We start from the raw sequence: 14,671 nt of genomic DNA on the forward strand, positions 1-14,671 counted from the left end.
GGAACTCCATCGCCTCTTCCCTAAAGAGCTTTCTGAATTTGAGTAATGCCATAGCTCTAACCATTTATTTTGTTTTAATTTGTTTTTCAGTGAAAAATTGCAGACAACCTATAACGTCCTATTAATGTAGGTCGAATAGATTACGTGACTATCAAAAGTCACCTTTTTGAAGCCTGAAGATGTCACACACGCGAAAAAGCTAAGGATATGTTAGCTTCTAGCAAGGAGAAACAACACAGCACCTATGTCAATTGGCAGAGACTTTTGTTCTGGATGACGGAATTATAGGTTATTTTTTCTTACTGATGTTTTTCTGCATTTCCCCCTTTTCCATGATGAACGTGTACAACTTTTTTTTATTATGAAAGAAATTCAATAACTTTAAAGAACTTTTAGAATATTTGTTTTATTCTAAAAGAAAAAAAATTAGCCTTGATCCTATTAGCATGACAAAACCACTATTTTTTTAAACCCCTTTTCCTACCCAGATGTTTTTACACAGTACCTGTAATGTTGTATCCCGCCTTTTTTTACTCCACATAATGCATTGATGTCCTCAAAAGCATAATTTTTATGGCTGCATACTAGCCCATTAAAAAGATACATCACAATCTATTTAACATAGCCCTCATTATGGGACACTTACAATTGGATCCTTACAAAATTGTGTTTACTTTTTTGCCATTATAAATTCATTCAACAAATATTTCTGAGCACCTATGTGCTACTACTTTGTGCTGGACATTATCCTAGGCACTGGGTTAAGTAGTAGGGCCACAAGTTCTCATACATATAGTTTTTTCCATGGTTTAGGTTCCTTCCTAAAGGCAGAGTCTGAATTGGTGAGTGACTGAGTCAAAGAGGTTGTGAAAAATGAACCGTTCCTTCTCATTAATGAAATTCATTGGCATTCGCTGATGAAACAGTACAGATATCTGAAGCTTTGGAAGTTGATGGCATCAGACTGTATCACTTACTACTACTCCCTCATGTTCTAAAGATTTTAGCACCTGGCTTGTTGTCACTCTCTTCACTCCCACTTCTGTCAAGTTCTTGGAGATTTTTGATGATTCAGTACCACATCGACAATTATTCCAATAAATGTGATGGTTTGTTTGCAGAGATGGCTACTACACTTCCTCCTGTCCCGCGTGACCCTTTGCAACGATTTTGCTGCTCCTCTCAGCAAGGAGTGGAGTCTGTTTCTCAACCCCTTGAATCTGGGCTGGCCTTATGACTTGCTTTGACTAAAAGCATCTGGCAGAAGTGATATTGTGTGAGTCCTCAGAGTTGCCCTCCAGAGACCTTGCAGCTTGTCCCTTTGCCCTTTCAGAATACTTCCAACATCATGTAAAGAAATCCAGTTTAGCCTGCTGGAAGATTGAGAAGCCTGATGGAGGACAACTGAGGCACCCTGGCAGCCAACCACCAGACATGTGAGGTCATATTGCCCAGCCCCAGTCATGTGATATGTGTCTTTCTCTGCCTAGCTTATTTCATTTAGCATAATACTCTCCAGATCCCTCCATGCTCTCCCAAAGGGTAAGAGATCCTTCTTTTTTATAGCTGCATAGTATTCCATAGTGTAAATGTACCACAGCTTTTTTATCCACTCAGATACTGATGGGCACTTGGGCTGTTTCCAGATCTTAGCTATTGTAAATTGTGCTGCTATGAACATAGGGGTGCATAAGTTGTTTGTGATTGGTGTTTCAGGTTTCTTAGGATATATTCCTAGAAGCGGGATCACTGGGTCAAGTGACAGTTCCATATTTAATTTTTGAGGAAACTCCGTACTATTTTCCATAGTGGCTGCACCAGTCTGCATTCCCGCCAGCTTTACTAGGGTTCCTTTTCTCCACACCCTCACCAGCACTTGTCATTTGTTGATTTCTTGATAGTAACCATTCTGGCAGGTGTGAGGTGATACCTCACTGTCATTTTAATTTGCATCTCTCTGGTGATTAGTGACTTTGAACATTTTTGCATATTCCCTTGGCCATCTGTATGTCCTCTTTGGAGAAGTGTCTATTTAGGTCCTTTGCCCATTTTTCAATTAGGTTGTTTGTCTTCCTTTTGTTAAGTTGTATGAGTTCTTTATATATTTTAGATATTAACCCTTTATCAGATGTGTCACTGGCAAATATGGTCTCCCATACAGTGGGCTCCCTTTTCATTTTGTTGATGGTTTCTTTTGCTGTGCAGAAGCTTTTTATTTTGATGCAGTCCCATTTGTTTATTTTCTCCTTTGTTTCCCTTGCCCTAGGAGATGTATCAGCAAACATATTGCTACAAGAGATGCCTGAGATTTTGCTGCCTACGTTTTCTTCTAGGATTTTTATGGTTTCACATCTTACATTTAAGTCTTTTATCCACTTTGAGTTTATTCTGGTGTATGGTGTAAGTTGGTGGTCTGGTTTCATTTTTTTGCGTGTCCCTGTCCAACTTTCCCAGCATCACTTACTGAAGAGACTGTCTTTACTCCATCGTATGTTCTTGCCTCCTTTGTCAAATATTAATTGAGTTTGGGTCAATTCTGGGTTCTCTGTGCTGTTCCACTGATCTATATTTTTGTCCTTGTACCAGTACCAGGCTGTTCTGATTACAGCGGCTTTGTAGTATAACCTGATCTCTGGTATTGTGATCCCTCCAACTTTGTTGTTCTTTCTCAAGATTGCCGTGGCGCGGGAAACAAGATGGCGGCCCAGGGAGCAGCTGCGCCCGCCGCCTCCCGCAGCCACATCAAAATTACAACTAAAATACAGAACCACCGTCACTCAGAGCCTCCTGAAATCTGGCTGCACAGAAGCCCCACAACCAGGGAACTGAAGGAGCATCGAGACCGGGAGGAGGGGGGAGACGCGGGCGGATCGGGGCTGAATCGCAGAGATGTGGTCGCGGGCCCACACCCGGTGCCTCGGTTGAAACCCGGGAGGGAATCTCGGCGGTGGGGGTTTCCCAGAGGAGTGAGAGGTCTCAGCCCCACAGCAGGCCCCAGCCCAGGGCTCCAGGGCCAGGAAGAGATGCCCCCACAACTCGGGGCTGTGAAACCAGCGGGGACCGTGTCTGAGGGTCCCGGAGGCTGCGGGGCCCCAGCAGCTCCTCTTGAAGGGCCCGGCACGGATTCAGAGGCGCTCCCTCTGAGCCCAGCGCTGGGCGGCAGCCTGAAAGGACCTGGGACACTTGGGGGGAACTAACCTGCCTGAGACCCAGGCGAGAGGTGGAGGGGCGGCTTCCTTCCAGGCAGAAGGGCTGGCGGAGGCCATGGCTCCTTTGGCGAGTCCTCCCCGCGCACAGCCGGCAGGCAGGCGCCATATTTGAGTCGCCAGCACCTGACTCTCACCTTTGGCCCTGCCCCCTGATTCCCGGAGGCCCCGCCCCTCCCCACCTGCAGGCTCATCCAAGTCATTTCCAGTGGCTTTTCTGTGCAAGGGGCCACTTGGGCTTCATGCTTAGGACTTTTCTAAAATCTCTCAAACAAGCAGCAGCGTGCCCCATACGGCTTGATAAGTGGCCCCAGGCCTGGCACTAGCAGAGTGCCCACTTGGCTCATAGCTTAGCTTTTCCTGGACAACACCAAGCCCAGCACAAGTAGCAGCCATCTACGGATTGCTGTGTAGCTCAGGCTGGGTGGCCCTGGGCAAGGCACTGGCACAGACTGACTTTGCACCTCCTGGGAGGCCTCAGAGGCAGTGCACCTGGTGGTCAGACTCAATCACGCTGGATTACAACCCTGCCACATCCACAAGTGACACTTGGTGTTCACCAAGTGCACACTCGGGGCGCACTTGGTGAACACCAAAGCTCCACTGAAGTAAATCCTGCTCCATACGGGTGTCTCCAGCACAGCAGCTCTCTGGCTGTAGTTGCAGCTGGTCCTCACAGCTGATTGGTATGGGGGTCAGTTCCTCCCAGTGACACCAACAGCAACCAAGACTCAACTACAACAGGACAGTGCACACAGCCCACACAGGGGAGCACCTAGAAGGCCCAGCTCAGGTGACTAGGGAGGCTGAGCCACTGGACCCTACAGGACACCTACTACACAAAGCCACTCTACAAATTCCAGGAGACATAGCAGCTCTACCTAATACATAGAAACAAACACCAGGAAGCAGCCAAAATGTGGAGGCAAAGAAACATGTCACAAAGGAAAGAACAGAAGAAATCTCTAGAAAAGGAACTAAATGAAATAGGTCCAAGCAAGCTAACAGATACAGAGTTCAGAATTTTGTTTATAAGGATGCTCAAGGATATTAGTAAGAGTATGACAAAAATAATTGAGAAAATCGATGACATAATAAAGGACGAATTTGAAATGAAGGCTACACAAACTGAAATGAAGAATAATTTACAGGGAATCAACAGTAGAGGATGCTGAGAATCAAATCAGCAATTTGGAACATGAGGAAACAAAAAACACCCAACCAGAAGATCAAAAAGAAAAAAGAACCCAGAAATATGAAGATAGTATAAGGAGCCTCTGGGACAACTTCAAGAGGCCCAACATTTGTGTTATTGGGGTGCCAGGAGGAGAGGAAAGAGGGCAAGAAATTGAAAACCTATTTGAAAAAATAATTACAGAAAACTTCCCCTTACAAGTCCAGGAAGCACAGATGGTCCCAAACAAGAGGAACCCAAAGAGGCCCACAGCAAGACACATCATAATTAAAATGCCAAAGGTTAAAGACCAAGAGAGAATCTTAAAAGCAGTAAGAGAAAAGCAGTTAATTATATACAAGGGAGCACCCATATGACTGTCAGCTGATTTCTCAACAGAAACTTTGCAGGCCAGAAGGGAGTGGCAAGAAATATTCAAAGTGATGAAAAACATGGAACTACAACCAAGATTACTCTACCCAGCAAAGCTATCATTTAGAACTGAAGGTCAGATAAAGAGCTTACAAGGAAAAGCTAAAGGAGTTCATCACCACCAAACCAGCACTACAGGAAATGTTGAAGGGTCTTCTTTAACAAGAAGCTAATGAACAAAAGAATCTGATGAACTAAATAGATCCAGAGACATTGACACATGTTACAGATGATCATATTTCAGAGGGAAGGGGGATGGACGGTGGGAAGAGATTAACCAAAGAAGTTATATGCATATATGCATAACCCATGGACACAGACAATGACAGGGTGAAGGCCTGGGGAGGGGGTGGGAATGAGGTGGAGGGGGTCAATTGGGGGGGGGGACAGGACACCTGTAATACTTTCAACAATAAAAATAAATTTTTAAAAAAGATTGCTGTGGCTATTCTGGGTCTTTTTTGGTTCCATATAAATTTTTGGAGTATTGTTCTAGTTCTGTGAAATACGCCATTGGTATTTTAATAGGGATTGCTTTGAATTTATAGATTGCTTTGGGTAGTATGGACATTTTAATGATGTTAATTCTTCCAATCCATGAAGATACAAACAAGTGAAAGAATATACTGTGTTCAGTATCCTTACAATCAGTACTTTGAACTCTATATCTGATAGATTACTTATATCCATTTCAGTTAGCTCTTCTTCTGGAGAGTTCTCTTGTTCTTTCATTTGGGGCTTGTTTTTGTTTTTGTTTTTTTAATATATATTTATTGATTTCAGAGAGAGGAAAGGAGAGGGAGAGAGAGAGATAGAAACATCAATGATGAGAGAGTCATTGATCGGCTGCAGCCCGCAACCCGGGCATGTGCCCTGACCGGGAATCGAATGCCGATCACCTGGATCCTAGGTCGACTCTTAACCGCTGAGCCACATCTGGCCGGGCTGGGGCTTGTTTTTTGTCTCCCTATTTTGGTTGCCTGTTTGGGTTTGTTTCTATGTATTAGGTAGATCTGCTAGGACTCCCAGTCTTTTGGAAATTCTCTGGTGCAGGCCAATGTCAGATGGTGTTTGTGACTGGCCTTGAGTACCCTGTTTGGAGCTACCAACAATCCACAGCTCTGGTTCCCTCTTCTGAGGCTGGGTGAATTTGGACAGGACCAAGATGCACACCAAGGTCTGCTTTTCCAAAGCCAGGGTTCAGAATCAGATCAGGCAGACTCAAAGCACCCAGAGGTCCACCTCTGCCTGCAGGCAGATTAATCTGAGTCTTTTAATGAGCCTCAGGCTGTAGACCACAGCAAGGCATAAACTCCAAAGGGTGGGGCAAAAGGCTATCCAATGGGTGGGGCAATTCCTTCCACCCCAGGCAAAAGTTGCCTGGCTGGCAAAAGTCTGCCTGAGAAAGATGTCCTCTGCAGTATGCGGGAATGACTCAGCACAAGAATCCAGATGGCTGCCCTCTGAGCTCTATTCCCAGAGCCATCATCCCTGGATTCTCCTCACACAGCTCTAGTCCACTCTGCCCTCCCTCCGCTGGAGCCATAGGTGAGTGGCTGCACATGAAATTTTGAATGTTTGCCCTTTAAGGGGTGCCTGCATTTCCAGCCATCTCTCCCTGGCAGACAGAAACCCTGCTGCTTTTCACAGTGAGATGTTATGTGGGCACCTTTCTCAGATCTGGTGCTCTGGGATGGGGAGCGTAGCTTGGGGTTTAGACCCCAGAGTTCTCAGTGGGAACCCCCCACAGCTGAGATACCCCTCCAGACCTTCAGCTACTGCCTGTGGGATCCCAGCCAGTCCTCCAGCACCTCCACATCTCCTACCAGTCCCTATGTGGTGTCCACTTTAGGTTCTTGGTTATCCCATGATTTCTTCACCAATGAGAAGGATTGTCCCAGCCAAACCTTGTTACTACCAATACTTCACACGCTTCATAATCTCAGTTTTAGATATCATACTTTCCTATTACCAACTTGTATCTTTTCAGCCTGTTCTCTTCAGTACCTAGACTCAAACAATTCTGCATACTTAGGTTGTGTTTACTTTTTGCCATTATAAATGCATTTAACAAATATTGAATTTGGACCCACTGGGATCACTGGGCTACATTACAACTTTTGTGGGCCCTAGGCACTTCAGCTTCAGGTCCGCCTTCCTCCACAAAAGAATATTAAAACTATACTTTATGACCGTATTGGTATAAAGACAAATGTAATCCAAGTGAGATTCATTATTATATAGTAAGTCCTCACTTACTATATAGGTTCTTGGCAACTACGATTTTAAGTGAAACAACATATGTATATCGAAACCAATTTTACTATAGGCTAAATTGATATAAACAAGAGTTAAGTTCCTATGGCATAGGGGTTTGGGGGGGTGGATGAAAAAGGTGAAGGGATTAAGAAGTACAAATCAGTTATTATAGAATAGTCATGGGGATGTAAAATACAGCATAGGGAATATATAGTCAATAATACTCTTATAACTATGTATGGTGTCAGATGGGTGCAAAACTTATCAGGATGATCACCCCCATTAGTAAGTTATTTAATGTCTAATCACTGGGGTATACACCTGAAACTAATATAATAATGTATGTCAACTGTAACTGAAAAAAATTTAAAATTATTAAAATAAAATTTAACAAGTTCCTATGGCATATTTCTGGTCACCCAAACAAAACATCATTAAACATTTTTTGTTGTTAATCCTTACCCAAAGATATTTTTTGCATTGATTTTTAGAGGGAGTAGAAGGGGGGGGGGAAGAGAGAGAGAAACTAATGTGAGAGAGACACATCCATTGTTGCCTCCCACATGAGCCCTGACCTGTGACCCCCACAATGTGCTGGCTACACTGGCCAGGGCAACATCATTAAACTTCTAAATAAAGATCCAAAACACTTCTAATGTTAAACATTGAAATAAATATGAGCTATACATACATTTAAGAAAAGTTAATAAAAACAAGTAAGATAATTTTTTTCCAACCTGCTTATTCCAATTCAGGGTCACAGTGGCCAGAGCCAGCCCCAGCAGCTCAGGGAGAAATGTGGGGACCCACCCTGGACAGGATGCCCTTCCATCTCAGGACACACCCCACACACACCCACTCAGGCTGGGGCAATGTAGATACTCAGTTCACCTCATGTGCATGTCTTGAGAATGTGGAAGAAAACCAGAGTCCCCAGGAGAAAACCCACGCACACATGGGGAGAATGTGAAAACTCCACACAGACAGAGGCCTGGCCAGGAATTTCTTTCTTTCTTTCTTTTCTTTTTTTCATTCTTACCTAAGGACATGTTCATTAATTCTGGAGGAAGGGAGAGATAGAGAGAAAAACATCAATTTGAGAAACATCAATCAGTTGCCTCCCACATGTGCCCCGACCAGGGATGGAACCCGCAACTTGGTATGTGCCCTGACTGGGAATCAAACCCTTAACCTTTTGGTGTACGGGATGATGCTCCAACTAACTGAGCCACACCGGCCAGGTGTCACTTTTATTTTATTTTTTTGACTCATCAACATGATAGCAAAATGATGTTAAATGAAATTATGTTATTTGAGGACCTGTTGTACATTCATTTTTATTATTTTCATTTTTTCCTTCTGATTTTAAAATACATTATATTAAAACATTTTGTGGGTACCTAAAAGAGTTGTGGAAATGTTGTAGGGTGCCTGCTGTGGATCAGTTGGCCCTGTCTCTCACCCACTGACCTTACCTCCTCCTCAGTGTCCCCTACCCCCGTCACATCCACCCTCTCCTCCTTACCCAGCTTTGATCCCAGGATCTATCATAACCAGTCCATTGCTTATCCCAGCTTCCTGGCGTCTCTCTCCTATTCTGTTCACCTGGTAAAACCCCACAGCTGTGCCCTCTCTGGCCTGCACCCCAGCAACTGAACATGGCTGGAAAAAATACATCTGTAGGCCGACTGGTCTCACCTCAAACACCCTTTGCGTGGACCATCAACATGCCTGCGTTTCCTCAGTTCTGTGGACTCTCCCCTCGTGACAGCTGTTGTCACCTTCTTCTCCTTCCTTTCTTCTCACGCTGCTAGCTACCTTGCTTCCAACTTCACGGAGGAAATAGAAGAAATCATTAGATAATTTCCCCACCCCCACGCCCCTCCTTCTCCCCCTGGAGCCCCCCACGGGGCGCTGGCTGCCTCCCCCTCGCCTGCTAACTGCAGGCTGGCCTGTCCCGCAGGCGTCCCCCCCACCAGCCCCTGGGCCACCAGTCTCTCTGGGTTCGTTTCCCTCACCCTGTCTCCCACCTGGAAACAGATAAGCTCCCTCAGCCCCATATTCCCTTCCAGCTCCACGCCTCTGCCCCCTTTACTGAGAACCCTCCACAGATACCCGTCTAGACTTAGTGTCTTCACTTTCTCCCTTCTCATTTAATCTTGAAACCACTCTCACCCCAGTCTGTCGTCAAGGTCACCTGTCAAGGTCACCAGTGCCCTGGCCATTGTCAAATCTCACAATTCCTCCCCAACCCTCCTCTCACTGGCTCTGTCAGCTGCATTTGACACAGTTGTTCACTGGGCTTCTAGGATCAGTCACTAGGACCAGTCCATCTACCCTAATGGCTCCTCCTCCTCGGGCCCCTTTGCTGCCTCCTGGTCTCCCCAATGTCTTCCATAGCCCAGGGCTTGCTACTCAGACCTCTTCTCTTTTCTCCCTTTACTCACTCCCTTCATGATCTCATCCAGCCTAATGGCTTTAAATAGTAGTTATAAGCTAAAGACTCCCGAGTTTATATTTCCAGCCATGATTTATCCTTGAAATCCAGGCTCATGTATCCCACTGCCTACTTGACATCGCCACGTGGTCCAATAGGCAACTCAAACTTAGTATGTCCAAATGCAAACTCTTGATTTCCATCCCCAAATAGCCTTCCTATGTCAGTCTTACCCCTCTCAGTAAACGCCTGTTTTAGGCCAAAACCCTTGGCATCATACTTAACTCTCCCCTCTCTCACATCCCATGTCCTGCAAATCCTGTTGGCTCTGCCTTCAAGTTCACCCACAATTTGACCACTTTTTACAATCTGACTTCCAACAGCCAGGTCCAAGCCCCTTGTCTCTTGCCTGGACTACTGCAACAGTGTCTTAATGGGTCTTCTATTATGGAGCAGCCAGGGTGATCCTGATTAAATGGAAGCCAGCTAACTGTATGTGGTATTCCGTACTGAATCCTGAAACAGAAAAAGGTCCTTAATGAAAAAACTGGTGAAGTCTGAATAGAGTCTGCAGTTTAGTTTACACTAGGGTGCCAATGTTGGCTGTTTAGTTTTGACAAACCTACCATGGTAATGTAAAGTATTACATTAGGGGAAAGTGGGTGAACTCTTCTTACTACCTTATCAGCTTTCCTGCAAGTCTAAAATTATTCAAAAATAAAAAGTTTATCTCAAAGATAGAAGTCAGATTATGTCACATCTCTGCTCAAAACCTTTCAGCAGATCCCATTTGACCTTATCCCCTGTGCTCTCCCTGCCTTATTCTGCTCTAGCTAAACTAGCCTCTATGTTGATCCTTGAACACATCAAATATGTTCCCTGCCTCAGGACCTTTGCATTGGCTATTCCCTTTGCCTGGAATGCTCTTACCCAGATATTTTCATAGCTCACACCCTCATTTCATTCAGTTCTCTGATCAAATTTCATTTTAGTAAAGAGGCTCTCCCTGATCATCCTATATAATAACCCCACCCTACCCTGGGCATATTTCCCTTATCTTGTTTTATTTTCCCCCCACACACTTTTCTCCACCTGGCATGATATCCATTAGCATATTTATACATTGACTGGCTCTCTCCACTTGATTATAAGAGCAGTGAAGGCAAGGGCTTTGTTGCGTTTATTGCTGTAGCCCAGCTGTTGATTTACCAGATCACACCTTGTACTGTTTAGCAGTGCACGTGTATTCTTATTTGTCTTAGTTTCTCTGTCTTTTTTGAGTCTTGGGTCTGCTTCATGGGCAGGTGAGGGATTTAGGTTGATTCTGTTCACTGCTTTCTCATCACTTGGAAGAAGAAAAAACTTTTTTCCTATGAGCCAGGCCCTCCCACTTAATCCTCACAACTCTGCAAGACGGGTATTGCTATTAGTGCGGTTTTATGAATAAGGAAGGAGTGGATACAAGGAGTTCGGTCACGGAGCTGGTGAGTGATGGAGCCAGTGTTCAGACCAGGCCTGTCTTTCCTCTGTGTCATGCAATCGATCTGGGCAATTGAGCAACTGCCTGGCAAACTGCATTTTCTGAAAATGACTGCCACGAAAGCCTCCATCCCACATGCTCTTCTTACCATGTGACTTTGACATTCCTCCCATTGAGAAGTAAGGTCTATCTTCCCTTTCCATGGCTTGAGGCAGTCAGCTGTGGTGGACCTGAGGCTATGTGACTTCTGAGATTAGGTCACAAAAGATGATCCAGATTCCACCTGATTCTCTTGGGAAACTTACCTTTGGAGGTTGAGAGAATGACAAGAATTCTCTACGTGATCACTCGGCTCCAGGCCCACCCCTTTCTCCCACGCACCCATCTATAGGAGGCCTTGAGGTTAAATAATCTGCCCCCCATCGCTGTCATCTCATTTCCTGTCTCATCAGCCTGGGACCATCCTTATTACTCTTCAGGCTGTGTGTCAAGGCAAGAATATCAGAAGCTGCTTCAAACTCTGATTTCATCATTCATAGCTGGGTGGCCCTCAGGACACATCTAACTTCTCTGAGCCGCAAGGTCCTTGCTGGTAAATAGATGGATATCCTATGTACCAGGCACTGTTCTAGCACTTTACATGCATGAACTCATTTGAGCCTCACAACTTTGTGGGGCAGGCCCTATGCTTAACCCATTTTATAGACGGAGAAACTGAGACACAGAGAAATTTGTAATTTTCCCATGTTCCTGCAGCTAGTTAAGTGACAGAGCCAGGATATGAACCTAGGCAGGCTGCTTTAGAGACCCTGCTCTTAATTGCTGTCCTATTTTGGGAAAAGAGACCAGTATGGGCTGTGTGATGAGAGCCCCCTGGCTGATGCTAATCAACTCTGCTTTCATTTGGAGGACTTTGGAAATAGACTGGGCTGGAAGCGTGATGACTTTAGAGTCCTCCTAAGCCTGCCTTGATAGTGGCCTCCTTTTTGGAGAGACTACTAGACATGAGGCTCATTTCTAGTTCTGATCCTGAATAGTAACTCTGGCTCTCAGCGGTCTCCCAATCCTCAGGATTCCCCACTTTCCTAACCATCTCTTTTCTGAGTACCTGCTAATAGATCCTTCTTCCAGGACCCCCAGACACAGGGGTTCCTCCTTTGTTGCCTCCCCACTCCTTATCAGGGAGGATGGGGTTCTCAAGTTCCCCTCCTCTCTCCCTAGCCTCTTTTTCAAACAAAAAGTTGTGACCATTACCAACACCAAGTGAGGGTGCCGAGACAAGAGAATGGGGAGGGAGAGGAGGCTCATTCATTCACGCATTCATTGACCCATCCACTCCCTGTCAGGGCCCAGCACAATAGTAAGCACTGTGGTCAGGAGCAGGGAAGGGATCCCAGACACTCGACAAGCATTAGTTGAATGAGTGAATGAATTAATATGAATGAAAAAAAAGTACTGGGCCTTGACCTCAAGCAGCATATAGTCTAATAGGGCAGTCACACTCACTCACTGCTCACACACAAGTAAACAGGGGACCAGGTGTACCTGCAGGCTCTGGACCTCATGGAGACCAAGGGGCATGCAGGCCAGGCCCTTGTCCTCATCAGGTAAGGGACAATCATCTACCTGCTTGTTTTATCCTGCCACCATCTCTCCAGGCCGGTTCCTGCCAGCCCAACGAGTGGGGGCCTCAGGTGGGAGCTGAGTTGGAGCAGGTAGGGAGTTAGGCAGGTCCAAGTCGTCTACCCTTCACTGGGCTTTCTGCCAGCACAGGGGCCTTTGGGTCCTGAAACAAATGTTCTTCCCCTGCTTGTTTCCTGTCCTCTACCCCCACCCCTATTGCACGGCAAGAGCAGGAGCCAGCTGCTGCAGGCTGAAATCCAAACCAGCCATTGTGCCCCACCTTTTGGCTGTGTGTGTGTGTGTGTGTGTGTGTGTGTGTGTGTGTGTGTGTTTTGGCAGGACTTATTGTGTGCCTCAGGAGTTGGAGTGCCAAGTCTCTGGCTTTAAATGCCATGCTTGGGGTACATAGAGATACCTGCTCAAGGGAAGGCAGGAGGCTGGGTGAGGATAGGTACAGACTGTGGGTTTGGGGGTTAGTTGAGAAGTGGCATAGGGGGACACTTTGCCAGCTGATTGGCCCAGTGTGCAGTCATGTAGCTAATGTCCAAAGTGTCAAGAGAGGGAACATGTCCATTTAGGACCATAAGAGTGTGCAGGCACATGTGCACAGGCCTGGAAGAGCAAGAGTTTCACCCCATCCAGAATTATGAGTGTAAAGCACAGCAGTACGAAGATTTCACATGCTTGGAACCACCCACGCCCATGGGGGAGGGGATGGGGGGGGAGGCATCAACAGCCCAGGCAGGTCCTGCTCCAGCCACTCTAGCAGCTGCTAAAGGAGCCATCCCTGGCGGTTTGCTTGAAGCTCTGGGAGCTGAACCTCCTCTGTTAACCTTTTGTGTGTAAACAATTGCTCAGTCTATTACATTCAGGGCCAAATTTCAGGTAGTCATCCAGGATGGAGAGAAGCCCTCCAGATTCAGCAAAGAGACTTGGGACCGCAGAACTACCCAGCCTCTATCGGGTTAGAGTGAAGCAGGATGAGCCCCAGGAGAGGGAGGTGAGCTGTTTCTTCTGTCCTTTCTGAGATTCCCCAGAACTCAAAATTGAAGTCTGAGAGGGAGGTACAGGTTTTCACCTCAGGGTGCCCAGAGTGTGAGTGGGAGACAAGCCCTGCCCTCAGGGGTCCCTGCCTTAGAGATGGGAGAGGCAGGACCCTACCAGAAGCCAGAAAACAAGACTTGGTGTCATATAAAGATGTATGGGCCCTAGCCTGTTTGCCTCAGTGGTTAGAGCTTTGGGTCATGGGTTCGATTCCAATCAAGGGCATGTGAGGCAACCAATCAATGTGTCTCTCCCATTGCTGTTTCTCTCTCTCTGTCTCTTCCCCTCCCTTCCACTCTCTCTAAAAAGTCAATGGAAAAAATATCCTCCGGTGAGGATTAACAAAAACAAACAAACAAACAAAAAAGATGTATCGGATGTACACTTTAAGTATTTTTTACAGGAAGTCTTTTTTCTTGTGGGTAACATTTACCATTCTAACCATTTTGAGGTGTACAGTTCAGTGGCATTAACATTGATGACCAGCATTCACATTGCTGGACGACCATCCCCGCTACCCAGCTCCAGAACTCGTTCATCTTCCTAAACTGAAACTCTTCGCCCATTAAACACAACTCCCCATCTTTCCTTCCCCCAGCATCTGGCAACCACCACTCTATTTCCTGGCTCTATGAATTTGACTACTCTAGATACCTCATATAAATGGAATCATACAGTATTTTTGTGTGTGACTGTGCACTTAGTATAATGTCCTCAGGGTTCATCCATGCTGGAGCATGTGTCAGAATTTCCCTCCTTTTTATGGCTCAGAAATATTCCGTTGTATGTATACACCACATTATGTTTGCTCATTCATGTGTCAATGGACACTTGGGCTGTTTCCTCTTTGGGGTTATTGTAATAATGCTGCTATGAATAGCATTATTGCATATATGAGTGTACAAATCTTTGTTTGAGTTCCTGCCTTCATTATCTTTTAAGGGTTAAATGGTTTTAAGACTATTAAAGAATGCAAGATCCCACCTACTTTTAAGATCTTTAAAATTACATTTCTT

This window comes from Miniopterus natalensis, chromosome 5 (genome assembly GCF_054644295.1).
Source record: "Miniopterus natalensis isolate mMinNat1 chromosome 5, mMinNat1.hap1, whole genome shotgun sequence".
NCBI lineage: Eukaryota > Metazoa > Chordata > Mammalia > Chiroptera > Miniopteridae > Miniopterus > Miniopterus natalensis.